Source organism: Spermophilus citellus, assembly GCF_964194105.1.
Source record: "Spermophilus citellus genome assembly, chromosome: 10".
Classification (NCBI taxonomy): domain Eukaryota; kingdom Metazoa; phylum Chordata; class Mammalia; order Rodentia; family Sciuridae; genus Spermophilus; species Spermophilus citellus.
In genome coordinates, this window is record NC_138197.1 from 8,736,310 (window position 1) to 8,753,642 (window position 17,333).

The 17,333-nt window shown below is 38.3% G+C and overlaps 1 pseudogene across 1 annotated transcript; it reads left to right on the forward strand.

Annotated features, from left to right (window-relative positions):
- Positions 1 to 1,360: 1,360 nt before the first annotated feature.
- Positions 1,361 to 2,343, forward strand: LOC308659017 (S-adenosylmethionine decarboxylase proenzyme-like; annotated as a pseudogene). The gene has a single exon. The product of its transcript is annotated as an S-adenosylmethionine decarboxylase proenzyme-like (transcript).
- Positions 2,344 to 17,333: the final 14,990 nt, after the last annotated feature.

Genomic DNA, 17,333 nt, shown 5'->3' on the forward strand with positions numbered 1-17,333 from the left:
AGGCCCCAACTTCCTAAATAAGACTCCTGTGGCACAAGAATTAAAATCAAGAATCAATAAATGGGATGGACTCAAACTAAAGTTTCTTCTCAGCAAAAGAAACAATCTGTGAGGTGAATAGAGAGCCTACATCTTGGAAGCAAATCTTTACCCCTCACACATCAGATAGAGCACTAATTTCTAGGGTATATAAATAACTCAAAAAGCTAAGCACCAAGAAACAAATAACCCAATCAAAAAATGGGCAAAGTACCTGTACAGACACTTCTCAGAAGATAATATGCAATCAATCAATAATATATGAAAAAATGTTCATCATCACCAGCAATTAGAGAAATGCAAATCAAAACCACTCTAAAATTCCATTTCACTCCAGTCACAATGCCAGCTACTATGACTACAAACAACAATAAGTGTTGCCGAGAATGTGGGGGGAAAGGCACACTCATACACTGCTGGTGAGACTTTAAATTGGTGCAGCCAATATGGAAAGCAGTTTGGAGATTTCTTGGAAAATTGGGAATGGAACCAAATTTGACCTAGCTATCCCTCTCCTCGGTCTATACCCAAAGGAATTAAAAACAGCATACTATAGGGACATGGCCACATCAATGTTTATAGCAGCACAATTTACAATAGCTAAACTGTGAAACTAACCTAGATGCTCTTCAGTAGAGGAAAGGATAAAAAAATGTGGCATATATACACAATGGAATATTACTCGCAATAAAAGAGAATAAAATCATGGCATTTGCAGGTAAATGGATGGAGTTTGGAGTTAGAGAAGATAATGCTAAGTGAAGTTAGCCAATCCCCCCAAACCAAATGCCAAATGTTTTCTTTGATATAAGGAGGCTGATTCATAGTGGGATAGGGATAGGGAGCATTGGAGGAATAGATAAACTCTAGACAGGGCAGAGGGGTTAGATGGGAAGGGAGGGGGCATGGGGTTATTAATGATGGTGGAATGTGATGATCATTATTATCCAAAGTACAGGTATGAAGACACTAATTGGTGTTAATATACTTTGTATACAACCAAAGATATGAAAAATTGTGCTCTATATGTGTAATAAGAATTGTAATGCATTCTGCTGCCATATATTAAAAAAAAAGAGAGAGAGCGACTAAACTGTATCTGCCTCTCTTTCCAATAGACTTGAGTTCAACGTTTGCTCACACGCATGTGCAAGTGCACACAAAATTTTAAAAAACATTTTTAAAAAATTTACATAAAATTATAGCAAAAAAAGAGGAAACTAAACTTTAGTACAGCTGGAACAATCCCCGGCAGTGGCAGGAGAAGAGGTTTAACTTAGTTGATTTTCTGTGGTTGTTGGTTGGTCACCTTCTCACAGTAATGGAAGCTGTACATTTATTCAAGGGACCAAGAAGCTGGTGGAGGTTTGCTTCTCCTGGCAGCACCCTGCTGCAAACCGAGGGTCTGGGGGATCTTGTCACTCTTCCAGGATCTGAATGGGATGTACTTTTGAAAGGTGTGCAATGACAGTCCTAAGTCAAGCAGGAAGCTTATGTACTCAGAGAGTAGCATGGTTGTGTCCAAGAGCTCTTTCATTTTGAAGATATGTGATACCACTCTCTTGCTGAAAGCATTGGTCCCCTGTGGAAGCTTGCTAGGGATTACAGTGGTTTTGACTTAGTTGAAAGTTTATTTAATTCTTGGAAGAATTTTATGAAGCCTCCTTACCAAGGACACCCATCCTGGGATTTCCAGGAAGAAATAGGGCTTCTTAATGCAATTTTCCCAAATGGTGCCACATATTTTCTGGGACATATGAATTCTGATCATTGGTACTTGTATACATGGGATTACCCGTCTGGGTAACAAGGCAACCAGACCAAACCCTGGAAATCTTGATGAGTGTGTTTGACCCAGAAGTTATAGACCAGTTTTACATGAAAGATAGCATTACTGCAAAGGATATCCCTGTGAGAGTGGAATTTGTGACCTCATAACAGGTTTGTCATTGACACCACACGATTCAATCCTCATGGGTTTTCAGTGAAGGGAATGAAATCGGACAGAGTTTATTGGACTATTCATATTGCTCCAGAACCAGAATTTTCTTATGTGAGCTTTGAAACAAACTTAAGTCAGACCTCTTACAGTGACCTTATCAAGAAGGTTGGGAAAACCTCAAGCCACAAAAATTTGTGACCACTTTTGGTCCATCAGAGTTTTAAATGCCGCATAGGGCTTTCCTCTCTCACCCCAGAAGACTGAAGGTTTTAAATATCTTGGTTGCCAGAGTGCTGTGTTCAATGGTTACAATTTTGTTTTTAGCTATTTTTGCTAAGAAGCAGCAACAACAGAAGATTTGATGAAGAAAAAATACTAAAAGAGAACACACATAAGTGGTGGCTGCTTTCTAGATATTGATACTGGGGGCCATGCTTTCCCTAACCACCACCTTGTAGATGCAGAAAGCGGTAGATGAAGGACAGCATAATCATTTTGAAGTGTATGCATTATTACATCAAGGAGTTAGCTCTCTTGCATGAATGTTCTGTGTTTAGGTGTTCTATGCCACTCTTGCTGTGAAATTGAAGTACATGCAGAAAAAAACATTTTACTATGTAAAACATCACCACATTTGTGAAAACAATTCAGTTCAGTTTATGCATGTCATAATATTTCTGCAAGTATTATTCAAAATTCCCCACAGAAGAGGCTTTTGTCCTTACTAGGTATTGGCCTCAGCCTAATCATTTGGGACTGTTCTATTAAATTGCTGTCAGAAACATATACCCAGTTACCTCCACTGTTAAGGAAACCAGTTTCTAATTCATACAGTTTTTTTTTTTCAGAAGCAATTAAATTTTTCATTCACAGGTTAAGTCTTTAAGACAATGATTCCAGTTACTCATTTGGGGTATTAATTTTAATTAGTGTTTTTGCATTTGTAGTCCTTTAATTGATTTCTTCCCTCAACATTGTGTCTTCCTCCCAGCCCCACAAATGAAGCAACACACTTAAACTGTGGGCTTTGGGACCAACCTTATACCCCAGGTGGAAAGTGAAAGAAGCGCTCTTGGTTTAAGGGCATGCTAATTTGGTCTCTTTTTTATTGGCATGGAAACTTCTGGAAGGCAAGTGACAACATTAAAAGTTTTCAACAAAGAAAACTTAAGCATCTTGAATGTTGACTATCAGGAAGGGCCCATAGAGAGTTACAGATTGAGATGCACTGACTGAACTGTATACTGTATGCTATACTCTGTTCTTTAATAGGTGAGATTAGCTTATAATGGAGAACCATGCCTTTACTAACTTTGCTAAGTAGTGATATAAAAGGATTTTTATCACTAAGTAGATAAGTAGGGAGATTTAGCATCTAGGTTGTCCTGGACTCATTAAGTCCTGTCAACTTGGATCATCCACTTTAACTTTTGCTTTAAATAGCTATTGCCACTAATTTTCACTCATAGTATACTGTGAACTTTGGTTCAAAGCATAATCAGGGCTGTTCCATCTGAAGACTGACACATTCTGTCAAGTGGGCGCTATGACTTCGACTATTCCTGTGTCATCTTCCTTTCACCATGACCTTCATAGGACCAACATAATGACCGCCCAGAAGGGAAACTGCCCAGGATATTCTTATATTAACATGTAGCAGAATGTAAGGATAGATAAATAAAACTAAAAATTCCAAAAGTATTCAGCAGGAAATGACTAGCAATATAGGCTTTCAAGAGTTGGAATTTTTTAGATACACAGCAAAATTACTTAGATCCTTCCTTCCTTCCTTCCTTCCTTCCTTCCTTCCTTCCTTCCTTCCTTCCTTCCTTCCTTCCCTCTCTCTCTTTCTTTCTTTCTTTCTTTCTTTCCTTCTTTCCTTCTTTCTTTCTTTTACCAGGGATTGCACCCAATGGTGCTGAATCACCAAGCCACCTCCCTAGCTCTTTTCATTTTTTTGTTTTGAGACAGGGTCTCACTAGGTTGCTTGGGTCCTTGCTAAGTTGCTGAGGCTGGCTTTGAACCTGTAATCCTCCTACCTCAGCCTCCTGAGCTGCTGGGATAACAGGTGTACACCACCAAGCCGGGCTAGACTTTATACTTCTTGTACTTACAATATTTTCTTAATAATTTCTGAATTGAGCAGTGATAATGCTTTGTTCCTTCTGTAATTATAAACAAAACATGAGCAAAACTAAAAAAAAACTGTTTATAAACATAAAATCTACTTGGTTTTAAATCAAATGGTTGGAACACTATTTTGACTTGTATCTCAAGCATGCTTTTGATTGATTGTTTCATTGAGGAAACTTTCAATCAGCCTGATCTGTTTGAGTCTTCACTGACCACAGCACCTAATGTTTTGAATTGCTATGGAAGACTTAGTCTCAAGGTGGATTTTGTTTTGGAATAATATCCCAGTAGATTGCTGACATTCATGGCTGGAGGACTGATTTATTTTTTTCTTTTCTCCTAAAATACTTCAGGCTTCTAACACTGGAAACTTGCAGAAATTTATGTGAAACAAAGCCTAGAAAAATGAAAATTATACATTGAGTAACAAGATGTCCCGGTATAATAGAAAAAAAATTTGGTGCCATAAAGTTTCTCTTCGTTGGTGTTGAAATGTATTTCTATATTACAATTTAAACTTCAATAAAAATTGCTTACTTAAAAAAAGTGGGTTTTAGTTATCAGTACTGCTGGGGCACCCTAGAAACAAGGGCAAACTTATTTGGAGAGAGCTCATTGTAGACAGGACCTCCTTTACACCTCACATGCTCCCAGCCATCACCCTGAACTTCAAAACACATGTGGTGATTGCCCCCACCATCTTCTCCTTTCCTCTGTGTTTCTTTATTAGCACACAAAGTAACCCAAATCACACAGAGATAAGAGAAGTACAGGGTATGAAGGTTTAGGGTGCAGCCAGTATCAAACAATGAGTTCATGGACATATAAGGAACTGATGAGCTTGTGCAGAATACTTTCTCATCACTACGATGGGGGTTATCATGCTAATCTATCTCATAGGCTTTTTATAAAAGTAAAATGCATGTATATATGGAATGTAGCTAGAATCATAACTACACCTATACATATATATATATATATATATATATATATATATATATATATATATATATCTGTGAAACACTAAAAAGGAGTAAAGGAGTAGGTGTTCATACCAATATCAGCATCACCATTATCATTATTGTATTACAGGCAATTGTTCATATTACTCCACCTATTTTATTTTATGTTGTGTTTTCTCCAAATATGCCAGATACATATCTATCTGGCCTGGAATCAAATCTTGATTTAAACCTAGCAATCTCAGAAATAGGTCATTTCACATAGTTGGCTTCTCTCTTGAGAAGCAGCAGAACTAAGAACTATGAGAAAATTGAAGGAAAACTATTATACTTAATAATTTCAAGATGTGTATCTGGGATTTGCTATTTACTTTTTGTTTATTTTTAAGCTATACTCATGTATGTTTTCAGTAAAAATTATTTTCTTTATAAATACCATGTGTCTATCTTGGTGTACACATATTTTAACTCTTCAGAATTCAGAAAACATCACCTGGGTATATATTTTAAGATGTAAACATGGTTGAATACAGTTTTTACCTCAGGATCACGTGTCAAAGTCACCCCAGCCCTACCACTACCACCTACCCTACCTTGTGGTTTTGAGAACCAAGTGATATTGATGTGCAGCTGATTAATTTAAATTTATTCTAGTGAGTGATTTTTGTTCAGCTATGTGCTGTAAGTATATATTTACTTGCTCTATACTTGGTGAAGGATAGAGTCTTATCCCATTCATCTTCTTGTCTCATTAAATACCTAGCACAGTATCTTACAAGTACTGGGACTTTTCATTCATTTAGTCATTTATTCATTCCATGAATGTTCATTGACTATCTTGAAGTTTCAGATATTGGTTTTGACTTAGGTGGAGGTGAATACACAACTAAAATTTACACACTCGACTTTTCAATAAACCTGATTAACAAGTCATGTAACTAGTAAGTGAACAAGTCATGGGAACCAATCAGGAGGTATACTAGTTCCCAAGTGTACTATTTTCACTATATGCTGTACTGACTTTTTTTTTTTTTTTGGTAGGGAGGATTGAACCTAAGGTGCTCTGCCACTAAGCCACACCCCCAGTCCTTTTAATTTTTTTATTTTTTGAAATAGCGCCTTGCTAAGTTGCTGGGAGTGGCCTGGAACTTTCTATTCTCCTTACTCAGCCTCCCAGGTAGCTGGGATTACAGGCATGTGCTATCATATCCCACTTATATACTGGTTCTTATGAGAAAAATAATCGTAGGATAACTCAAAAATGACAGGCTCATAATAAGAAAGCAAGGTCTGAAATCATGGCTTTCCTCTCTTCACCCAGGTCCAGTGGGAGATGGACATCAAGGTGGCTGGCATTGGCCATTGCTCACAGCAGCCATTGAACTCCAGACAATACTGCTGATATGCCCTTGAGCTACACCATCAAGGGCTTTGATCTAGAAGGTGAAAATGTGACTTGACTAGGCTTAGAAGTTGTGAAAGTAAATGTTTTCTTCTTCAAATTAGAAGCTTACACTGAGATGGCATAATTGCAATGCCAGAAAAGAATGCAGTGATAACATAATTTCAAATGAGGGAATTATGGCCAAGAAGGTTTAAGCAGGTTGCAACCTGTTAGTAGCTAAGCTAGGGCATATCTTACAGTTCTTATGCCGGGGTTCCTTGTTCATTCTCAAATGAGGCACTAGGAGGAGCTCACTGCAAAAAGTATGATTTGAATTAATTTCTAAATTTTTCTCAGTGTGGTAAAAGTTTAGGATCAGAGAGTCTCTTTTTTTTTTTTTTTTTTTTTTAGGAAGACTCGTGGAGAAGTATGAACACAAATTACTGTGCATTTCGTGAAATCCATAGGATCACATAAGATTTTGTGGACTAAATAGACTGTGTCCCCTTTAGGTTATCTGAAGACACCAAAAGACTTCTGTATCTCAAATAGGACCCTACCACTTGCTTAGGACAAGTATCATAATGTCAATTGGTCATGGGGATAATGTACTTCCTCCTCCCCAGAACAAGACTCACCTACACACTCTGTTGCCTACAATAAAGTTTTTATTACATAAGCAATATTTGGTGGCATAATGAAATGAAATGAGAAATAATCAGTTTAATGAATATATATAGTGAGTTATGATGTATTGTAAGGCATTCAGAGAGGAATTTTAAGAAATCCAGCAGACATTTCTGGGAATGTATTTTGTTACATTTGTGGAGAAATAAGGAATTATCCATAGCAACTGAGGTAACAATGAAATACTTTTTAAGCAAAGAAAAATCTATAATGTAACCCATTATGAATTTTACAGTTTTATTGTTGTGTACCTAAACAGACTTCTACCCCCGTCTTATGAGTGCTCTTTATCTGTGATAAAGTATTAGGCCATTTGATTATCCAGGACCTACATTCCCACCCTGGAAATCTTTGGCATGGTGAATTACATACAGTCAGATGTAAATAAAAACATTAGGTTGGATATGTCTCTCAGAGGTTTAATATTTTTAGTGTTGTCTTACTCTTTTTGTCAATCTGAAAAAGGAGCTCACGTTTTTGGAAAAATACCATGTACCAGCAATTGTTTGCAAGTTATCTTACGACAGCTAGTTAGTTAACTTCTCCATTACAATAAGCATTTTATAAGTGATACTATAAACCTGCCCACTGCATAGCATGATTTAGTTGGTCAATCCATTTACAGAAAATGCTGAGTATTATGTGGGTGCTGGTTTCACTGAGAAGCAGAGCCCCAGCCACAGCCACAGGTTGGGCGTACGCATTCTCTTGCTCCTTATTTGTGGATGCTATAAGAAGCCCTGCACAGATTCCAGTATTCTGCCCAAAAGCCAAGAGTGACACCAAGAGGACACTGTATATCCAACTACAAATGAAACAGCGGAAGAAGTTGGATGCCACATACGCACTTCACAAAATCTCTGTGTTCTTACTCATTTAAGGATCAGGGAAATTACCATTTGGAGAGGTAGCACTGCATGTGTGTCTTGCTCTACTGAACGTCTTGCTGCATGTGCTGAAAGTCAAGGTCCTGGCCACACTTTACTCAGCCATTTCTCCGTGGTTATCCCCACAGGGAGGAACCTGCAGGAAAGAGGTCATATTTCCCCTCAAATACAAAACAGGCCTGTTTATTATTTGCTAAAAGTAGTCAACTGACTTTTCAGTATTCTGGTACCTGTGATTATAGAAGGAGATTGTCGAGACACAGAGCTACCAATATCTGCATTATGGTGATGGATGCAGGAATCCATGCAGCTGATAAGACTGAAGAGACTTAAATACACACAGACATGCATGAATACAAGTTAAGCTATAGAAATCAGAATGAGATCCAGATAGTACTGTGGGATAAGTTTTCCATAATTTTGGAAAGTTTGTAATTTCTTTTTGTGGATCTGGGCATTGAACTCAGGGCCTGGCTTATGCTAAGCACATACTGTACCACTGAGCTACAGCCTCATCCCCAAGTTTGCAATTTTGGTTAGCTTACAACCTCACGGCTTCCTGTAATGTTGTAAAGTTACACATATAAGATACGAGAAGAAAACTCAGGTAATGAATATGAAGAAAATTTCTAGTATATTTAAAAGAATCAAGGACAGTAGTGAAGATCCATCTCAAATATAAAGCTGGTATTACAAGTCGGTGGTAAGAAGGGAGCAAAACATCTAGGAACGATTACTAACATTCTTGAACAGCCAGGTGCTGTTCTGAGCAGTTAATATTTATTTTTTATTGAATTCTTAAAACAATCCTAAGTAATAGTACTCACATCTCCATTTTATAACTGAAGAAGTCAAAGCACAAGGAGGACTGAATTAATTAACATTTAGTAAATGCTGATACTTAGCATAACATGCATTTTAAATATCCCAGGAATTCTGTAAAGTATTTCTATGCACCTTTGTGTACAAGTTCACTGAAGCCCAAAGATGTTAAGTAAATAGGACAAATTTATGCAAGGGGTGTATTCACAATTCAGACTCTGATTGGCTGCTCACTAAAACTGCTTTCCTTTTTCCTGTAGCAAATAACTTTTCTAGAACTGACAGGTAATAGAAAAATCAGCAAATTTAACTCAGCACATTTGCATTCTAATTCCACGTCTTAAGTCTTTTCCAATTATGACTATGGTTAGTATCATCTTGCCCAGGAATATGTGGGTGCATTTCAATATACGTGTGACTGCTGTTGATCTGCACAGACTTCTAATTCAGTAGACACAACTGACAGAAATGGAGTCATGGCCCATATAGCCTTTATTTGAGCTTAAGCCACCAACAAGCACTTGAAGAGAAGGAACTGCAAGAAAAATCCCTGTGTAATTCTTCACAAGTGAGAGGATGTGGCTTCCTTCTCCTGCCATCTTCTTTCCTTTGATGAGCAGAGCCAGGGAGAATCCCTCCCGTGGAGCCCTGGAAGGACCACACCACATGGTGGAGGCTGGATCAGGAAGAGACAATGGCTGAGACTGCTCTTCTCTACCTCTTGCCTGGCTGAGGAGCAGCAGAAGTAGCAGCAGGTGCATCGGAAAGGTCTCTGCATCGTCATGATCTCTTGTCCCATGAAGTCAATGACCCTGAGGACGAAGGGCCTTAGCGTCCAATAAGCATTCCTGGTGAAGTCATCGGTGTCTTCATTTACCATGTAAACCATCTGGTCTGCACTGTTTTTAATATCATATCTGTTATTATTTTCAAACTTTGTCATCACTGTGAGATAAAATGAGAAAACTATCTTAAATAATTAGCTGTTAAAACTGGCCTCAATGAGGCTTACTGAATCATTTTTCAGGGTGTATGGAAAAAGAAAAATATTTTTTTAAAAATTTCATTTGAGGGGGCTGGGGCTCTAACTCAGTGGTAGAGCATTCGCCTCACACGTGCAAGGCGCTGGGTTCAATTCTCGGTACCACATAAAAATAAATGAATAAATAAAGAGATTGTGTCCATCTACAACTAAAAAAAAAAATTAAAATTCAGTTGAAACACACACGACTGATTGCAACATCAAAATATTCCATTACCTTATGAATATTAATATCATTTAGGGTTGAAAATATTTGTTTAAATCTCATTTAAGTATTGATGTGGTTTAATATTGAAGACATTCGTTTTAATCTCATTTAAGTATTAATATCCTTTAATATTGAAAATATTTATTTTAATCTCAAAGCAAGATAATATTTTTCATAAAAGATTAAATGTGTCTTGTATAAAGCAGATCTTATTTATTACTTCTATTCAGAACTTTAATTACAAAGCTATTTTAATGAAATTATACACTGTGTGATAAGTTGTTGATTTGTTAAGATGATCAGGGTCATTACTAATTAACATAGAAAAAGGAACCAAGAAGATTTGAAGGCCTTGTGTTGTGGAGGAATGAGTTTGTAGAGCTACAGCTTCAAGCAAAACTTCATTGATGAGCACAGGGTAGAATTCATGTGTCCAAATTCATGCCTTCCTACTTTGAAAGAAAAGACATTGGACTGGATTTCAGTAAACCTAGTAATTCACTTCATTTTTCTGCTCCTTCTTTTCTTTATCTGTGAAAGGTAAATTATGGGTAGATAGATTAAGCGTACCCGAGGGATTGCCCATATAATGTACAAAATTCTTTTCAGACTAAAGCTAATGATTATAAGACTTATAAATATATAAAACTAAATATAATAACTCCCCACATTAATTTCTGGAGGACAGTCTTTTCTCTTATATCACCAGAAAGAGATCAATATAAAAAAAGAACTGGGTATTCAATAATGTAAATTTCCACCTGACTAAAATATTGCTGACCACTGCAGAATTGTATATACTTTGCAGAATCTCAAAATTCTGGAACAACTATTGGCAGATAACAAGCAATTAAGAGAGAGTAATGACAGAATTAAAACAGGTTAGCCTTAGAAAAGAAATTGATGATAAAAGTTTTATAACAAATTAAATTCTAAAAATGTATTTTATTAACTGAAATTAGCTTATCTTTATTTGATCTGAGGGATATGAAAAGAATTGTCCAATAAGAATGTTTCCTCTAGATCCACTGTAAGAAACCAATACATTTGTCTAAAATATCAGAAACATCAGCTTGCTACAGTGTCAGGTTATTTGTTGTTTGTTTGTTACCAGGAATTGAACTCAGGGGCACACAACCACTAAGCCACATCCCCAGCCCTGTATTTTATTTAGAGACAGGTTCTCACTGAGTTGCTTTACACTCTCACTATTCCTGAGGCTGACTTTGAACTCGAGATCCTCCTGTCTCAGCCTCCCAAGCTGCTGGGATTACAAGTGTGTGCCACCACACCCGGCCAGTGTCAGTATCTTGAAGTAGCTGTTTACGTGGGCTGTTCCTACCTTGGTGGGCCTCACTGGTCTCTGATATGCCACCAGTAGACTGGAGTTGCTTTGGACCTGAAATGTTCCCAAAGGTCTATATGTTAAAATCTTGATCCCCACCTTGACATTACTAGGGAGTGCTAGAAAATTTAAAAGGCAGGACCTACTAGGAGGTCTCTAGGTAACTGGAAGAGGATCATAAAATCCTACTTTTCTCCTCCTCTTCCCTTTTGTTTCCTAGCCATGAGGTGTGCATGCTATTCTACCCTGCTCTTCCGCCATGATATGCTGCCTCCACATAGGCCCAAAGAAATGGGAACAAATGATCATAAAATGAAACCTCCAAAACTCTGAGTTTTAACTTCACTTTTCTCTTGTCAGTTGGTTATCTCAGGTAGAGTAAATTAACAAACACAATTTGGAAGTCCAGGATGTCTGCACATGGACCAACTGTAGAGATTATAATTTTTCTCAATGGTTTAAGGAAGGTAAATCCACCAGGGAAGGCCTCCTACAATGTTGGACAATTTTATGTTATTTCACATGTAGCTCTGAGAGATGACCATTCTAATTTAATTCACTCAAGCTAATAATTCCAGGGTCTTTCATAAGGGGAGAGTCTAAGAGGACAGGAACATGTGAATGGGATTAGGGAAAAGGAATGGAAGCATTCTGGATGGGGAACATGGAAGGGAGGTTGGGAGTACCATTAGAGGAAATTTTTGTCTAACTTTTGTCTGGTCATCACTCCCAAGATGGAAATTTGATGGCCCTTTATCTGTCATACTTGAGAACGTTTTAATGGAAGAGAAGATACAAAACCTACTAGAAGACAGATTGATTAGGTCTTCTACAATTTTATGTCACTACTAATTCTTGGGCAGGTAAAATTTACCAAAATATTTTATTTCCTTAAATATTTTTTTGAACAAGTTAATGAGAAAATGAAATAACTTGTTGAAAAAATAGATATTAAAATAAATAAAACTGCAAGTGACTTTTCTCGGCATGACATTCCCATCACATATTTGATTACAGGAGGTAGAGAGAATGCAGTCTGTGCCTGACTAAGGAAGACTTTTCTGTGTATGAAAACACAGTCAGGGGAGGGGATATAAACATATCTTAAATCTTTTCAAAAGTGGTCACTATGTGCATATCTGAATATGCCACAGTGAATGCCACCTTTATGTGTATCTACAGAGCACCAATTAAAAAAACAATAAATAAATAGAAGGAAGGTTATGGAGTAGAGGATGGGGAATAGGGGCAGGAGAAGGGGAGGCAAGTGGAAACATTGGGAACTGAATTGGAGCAAATTATATTCCGTGCATTTATGATTAAGTCAAAATGGACCCCAACATTATGTGTAACTATTGTGTATTAATAAAAACATTTTTTAAAAGTGGCCACTAAAATGGTTTAGTATCTTTTTAAAAAGTTTTGAGGATTTTAAAGTCCTAAGTCTAAAAAGTAAAAACATTTACTGCTGATTAAAATGTCCTTTGATGAACAAAATATCCTGATAACCAAAGCCCTTTAATATAGGCAATTTCTATCCAAATATGATGGTTAAGAAGCAGTCTTTTGACAAGTTAGTAGACTAATTGGCAAAGCCAACACTTAGAAACGATTCTGCTATATTGAACAGAGTTCCCCTAAGGAATCCTAAGAATCCATACATGAGATCTCAGATGTCTGGGGAAGATAGAGGAAAATTACTGGGCATTCACCTGTCACTTACAACCAAAGAGGCATTTCAACTAGGTAACATTCAATCTAGCCGTCACCCATTCAGTACCATGTGCTAGCATTGTATTACACATCATCAGTTCTTACAGCTGCCCAACAAGGTAGGGATAGGTAGCACTATCTTATTTGTGATAAATTGAAGCACCAACAGGTTAAGAAATATGTTCATGGTTGCAGAACTACTAAGATAGAGCCAGAGTTGAAAACACATTGACTCCAAAGCTTATATCATTTTTATTTCATTCTTCTTGTTATTTTTTTTTTAAACTCAAAACACATATAAGAAGAGAAAAGTGAAAACATTTTATCTTTTATTTAACTTCTGTCAGGGTAATAGAAGAATGGGAACAACTATTTTTTTTAACTTGAGCAATTTAAAAACTACCATTTTAAAAGAAAGAGAAATGGTCTAGGAGATGTCAGATTTGCAAGGACAAATTCCTATATTTACCTACAAGTATGAAAAAGATCTAACAAATCTATTAAGAATAAAATTCCTAAATTTTGACACAGTAAAGAGGTTTGCTCTAGCATTTTAATGTCTCTATGTGTGCTTTATAGTTATTTTATAAAGAGAGTAATTTAATACAAGTTTTGTCTCCAGTAAATTCTTGGAGTTTATAGCATTTGGTTCACCGAATCTGCCTGTTCCTCTCATTTCTGATCTAGGTGTCAGCATGGCTCCATAATATTTGTATGGAAACATGGTGGGCAGCTACAATTGCTTGGGATACACCTGTTTGTATTTGGAAAACAGGTGTTTAAGGGAGTGAAGTAGCTGATGAAACTTGCAATGGAGAAGGAAATCACAGGTGGAAGCCCTCTATGACTAAGCTGTTAGTGGCCTTCTTTGTTGCCTGCTCTGACAGCCACCACTACTGCCAGGAACGAGGTAACTGAGCTAGCAACCAAGAGCTTTTCTTTACTCCTGTTTTTTTTTCTATTTTCCTTCCAGATGATATCTGGACCATCTTAAAAGTCAACCCAAGTCCTTTATAAAGACAATATTCACCAAAGCCTCTCATATTCAATGTCCCTCTTCAATGAGCGCCACCATTCCTCATCCCAGAAGCTGGGCTCTGGTGTCTCTGATTGCCTCCTTTATTCACAATATCCAGTCTTTTATATTTTACTGGAGCCCCGTGGTCACTCTTCATGTGAAAATAATTCATATTTGTGTGGAGTAACTGAGCTAAGTCTTCCATGCATGGGAGATGGTCGTGGCACCCACGGAATGGGAGTGAGCTGATTCAACAGAGGATACATGCAAACTGATACTGGACAGGATGGGTACTACCAAGTTGGCTGGAACAAGAAGAAGGTGCTGGGCAGCTGTGGACTGTACTATCCCATAGGCAAGCCTCCTGGGTAATCTGCAGGTGGACGGACAGCTGGTCCAGAGGGTCCTGGGTTCAAAAACAAATGCAGGCATCTTACATCATGAGCACTTCAATATACTGGAAGTTGGCATGGTCTTCTCACTTGGAAGTGACATGGCCACATGACAGCTTCTTAAAAGTAATGAGGCTGCATTTTCACAGAACAAGACATGCCATGCTCGAAAATCATAGTGGGGAGATTTCTAGATTATTGATTCATTTAATCCTTTTATGCTTTATGAAGTATGTATGCCCTTTTCACGAGTACAAAAACGAAGAGACAAGATGAAGTAATTGTGGATCCCTGCCTGTCTCATAAAGTGCTTACACAGCAGACCCAGGGCTTAAACTGGCTTAAAACCAGGATGATGCAGACTTGTGTTCTCTATTGTTGCTGTTCAAGTTCATGTAGATAAAAGGTAAAATATGGGGATTTGAAGTCAGGTTTTAACTTCAATGTGGTAAATATGACTCTGCCCTGTTGGCTCTGACCTCAGTCACTAGTTGGTACCCTCATCGTCTGGCTCTCCCACTGTCCTTACCTCCAACTGGGGATCAGTTAAATGTTAACTTTGTCGAAGTAAATAAGATCCCAGTCAGAGAAAGCAGTCTTCTTTAAAAACACACCACAGTTTAAAAAGAGAAGCACTCAGTCATGAATTAGTATAGGGCATCAATAATATCTGACTTCAGATTTTTTTTAATCAAATTTCTCTTAAAAGTAGTAGTGATACCATTTTTGTCTCATCCTCTTCTTCCTGTTCCAGTGGGAAAAAAACCTCTGGTTAAGGGGACAAGGTCCCTCTCCAACCCTGAGAGAAGCAAAGATAACTTAGCTTGTCACAAGGATGGTGAAAATTTTAAAGAATCACCAGAATTTGGACATGAGACTTTCCATCCTCCCACACTTCCATCTGTACTTCCCTTTCCTGCATTCCTTCACTAACCCAACAAATATTTACCAAACCAGGCTCCAGAGGGTGAAAATACAGTAACAATCAGACAGTGAACTTGTCCACCCTGCTGGTGCTTGCATTTTAGTGGTTCAAGGTTTAAAAACATGATAACAGGTATTTAAATTTAAACTTACAAAGCACCACTATGAATAAAACTGAAGATTGAAGAAGATCATGGAGCAGAGGTTCCAGAAGGTCAGGGAAAGCCTCTCTCAGGAGGGGCCTCTGAGCTTCCTGGTCCCTGAGAAGGAAACAGCACAATAAAATTGTGGGGAGAGTTCCAGGAAGACAGGGAGTTCGCACAGAGGCCCAGAGGTGGCAGTGAGCTTGGGGTGCTCAAGGGACAGAAAGAGAAAGAGGTCGGTGACAGGGCCACAGAGAAGGAAGAGAACCCAGTTGAGAGATGAAGACAGAGGTCGGCTCACACCTGAAGGCCGTGGTGAGGGGTCTGGAAGTGGTAATCATGACAACTGGAGGATTTTAACCTGTGGGGTGGGCAGATCTGGGTTAGGCTGGATACTGAGAAGTGGGAGCAGAAGCAGGGAGGGGGCCACTGCAGTGCAGATGAGAGCTGCTGCTGGCTGAGGTGGCCGGTGCAGGCTGGCCCTGGGGAGGGACAGACAGAGGGAGGACATGGGTTGGACAGAGAACCCACAGGAGTCCCTGATAGATCAAGGAAAAGAGAGGGCACAAAGGAGTATCAGTTTTCAGGCCATGGAAACAGTGGGTGGTGATGACTTTAACTACAGGGAAGGTGGTGGGATAAATGGAAGGACTGGAAAGCAGGACTCAACAGTTCAGGCTGAGGTATGTTATACAGAAGAAGGGGCCAAAGCAAGACCAATTGAATGTTTTTTTATTTATTTTTGGTACCAGGGATTGAACCCAGGGATGCTTAGCTACTGAGCCACATCCCCAGCCCTTTTTATTTACTTTTTTTGAAATTTTGAGACAGAGTCTTGCTAAGTTGCTTAGGGCCTCACTAAGTTGCTTAGGACCTTGCTAAGTTGCTGAGGCTGGCCTGGCACTTGTGATCCTCTAGCCTCCTGAGCCACTGGAATCACAGGTGTGCACCACTGTGACCAGCCAAATTGAACACTTAAATTGAAAATAGGTATGCAAATATTATAAGAATAACTCAAAGAAGGGAACGGGAAGTTGAAATGAGATTTAGAAGAAGGGATGAGATGGGCTAGAATTCCTTGGATTCAAATAGAAAATATTTTTCAAAAAAGCTATTATCAGAGAAACTAAATTATTTCATGATTTACATATTTCTGAATTCTGGGTGATGATAAGTAATAAGAACAATATCAACTAAGACTATCATTTCCAGAATGCACACCGAGTGTCAGCTTACATATAATCTCTAATAACAGCCTTACTCTAAGATACCTACTGTTATTCCTCTTTAATAGATGAGGAAATGAGCTCAGAGAAAGTGAGTGTCAAGCACACTAAAATCACATCCTTCTGCATCTGTGACCCCTGTCCTTTCCACTCTATCCCTGTTTATTGCAGTCTAGATTGCGGTTGTTTGTGTGGTTCAAGGGAAGTGGAAGGTCACTAAGCTGAAGTAGGTGGAGGAAGCTTTAGAACAGTGCAGGAGTCATTGTCCTGGACACCAGGCTCACTCCACAAAGCTGCCACAGCCTCTAGACCTGACCCCAGTGACCTAAAACCTGCCATTTAACGTGTATTTCCGAACATTCATGAGTAAGACTATGACACCACTAACTTCCTCCTTTTCACCTCCACTCTACGGTTCTGGCAAAAAAGATTTTATGAGCACTGTACCTACTAGATTTAAGATGGA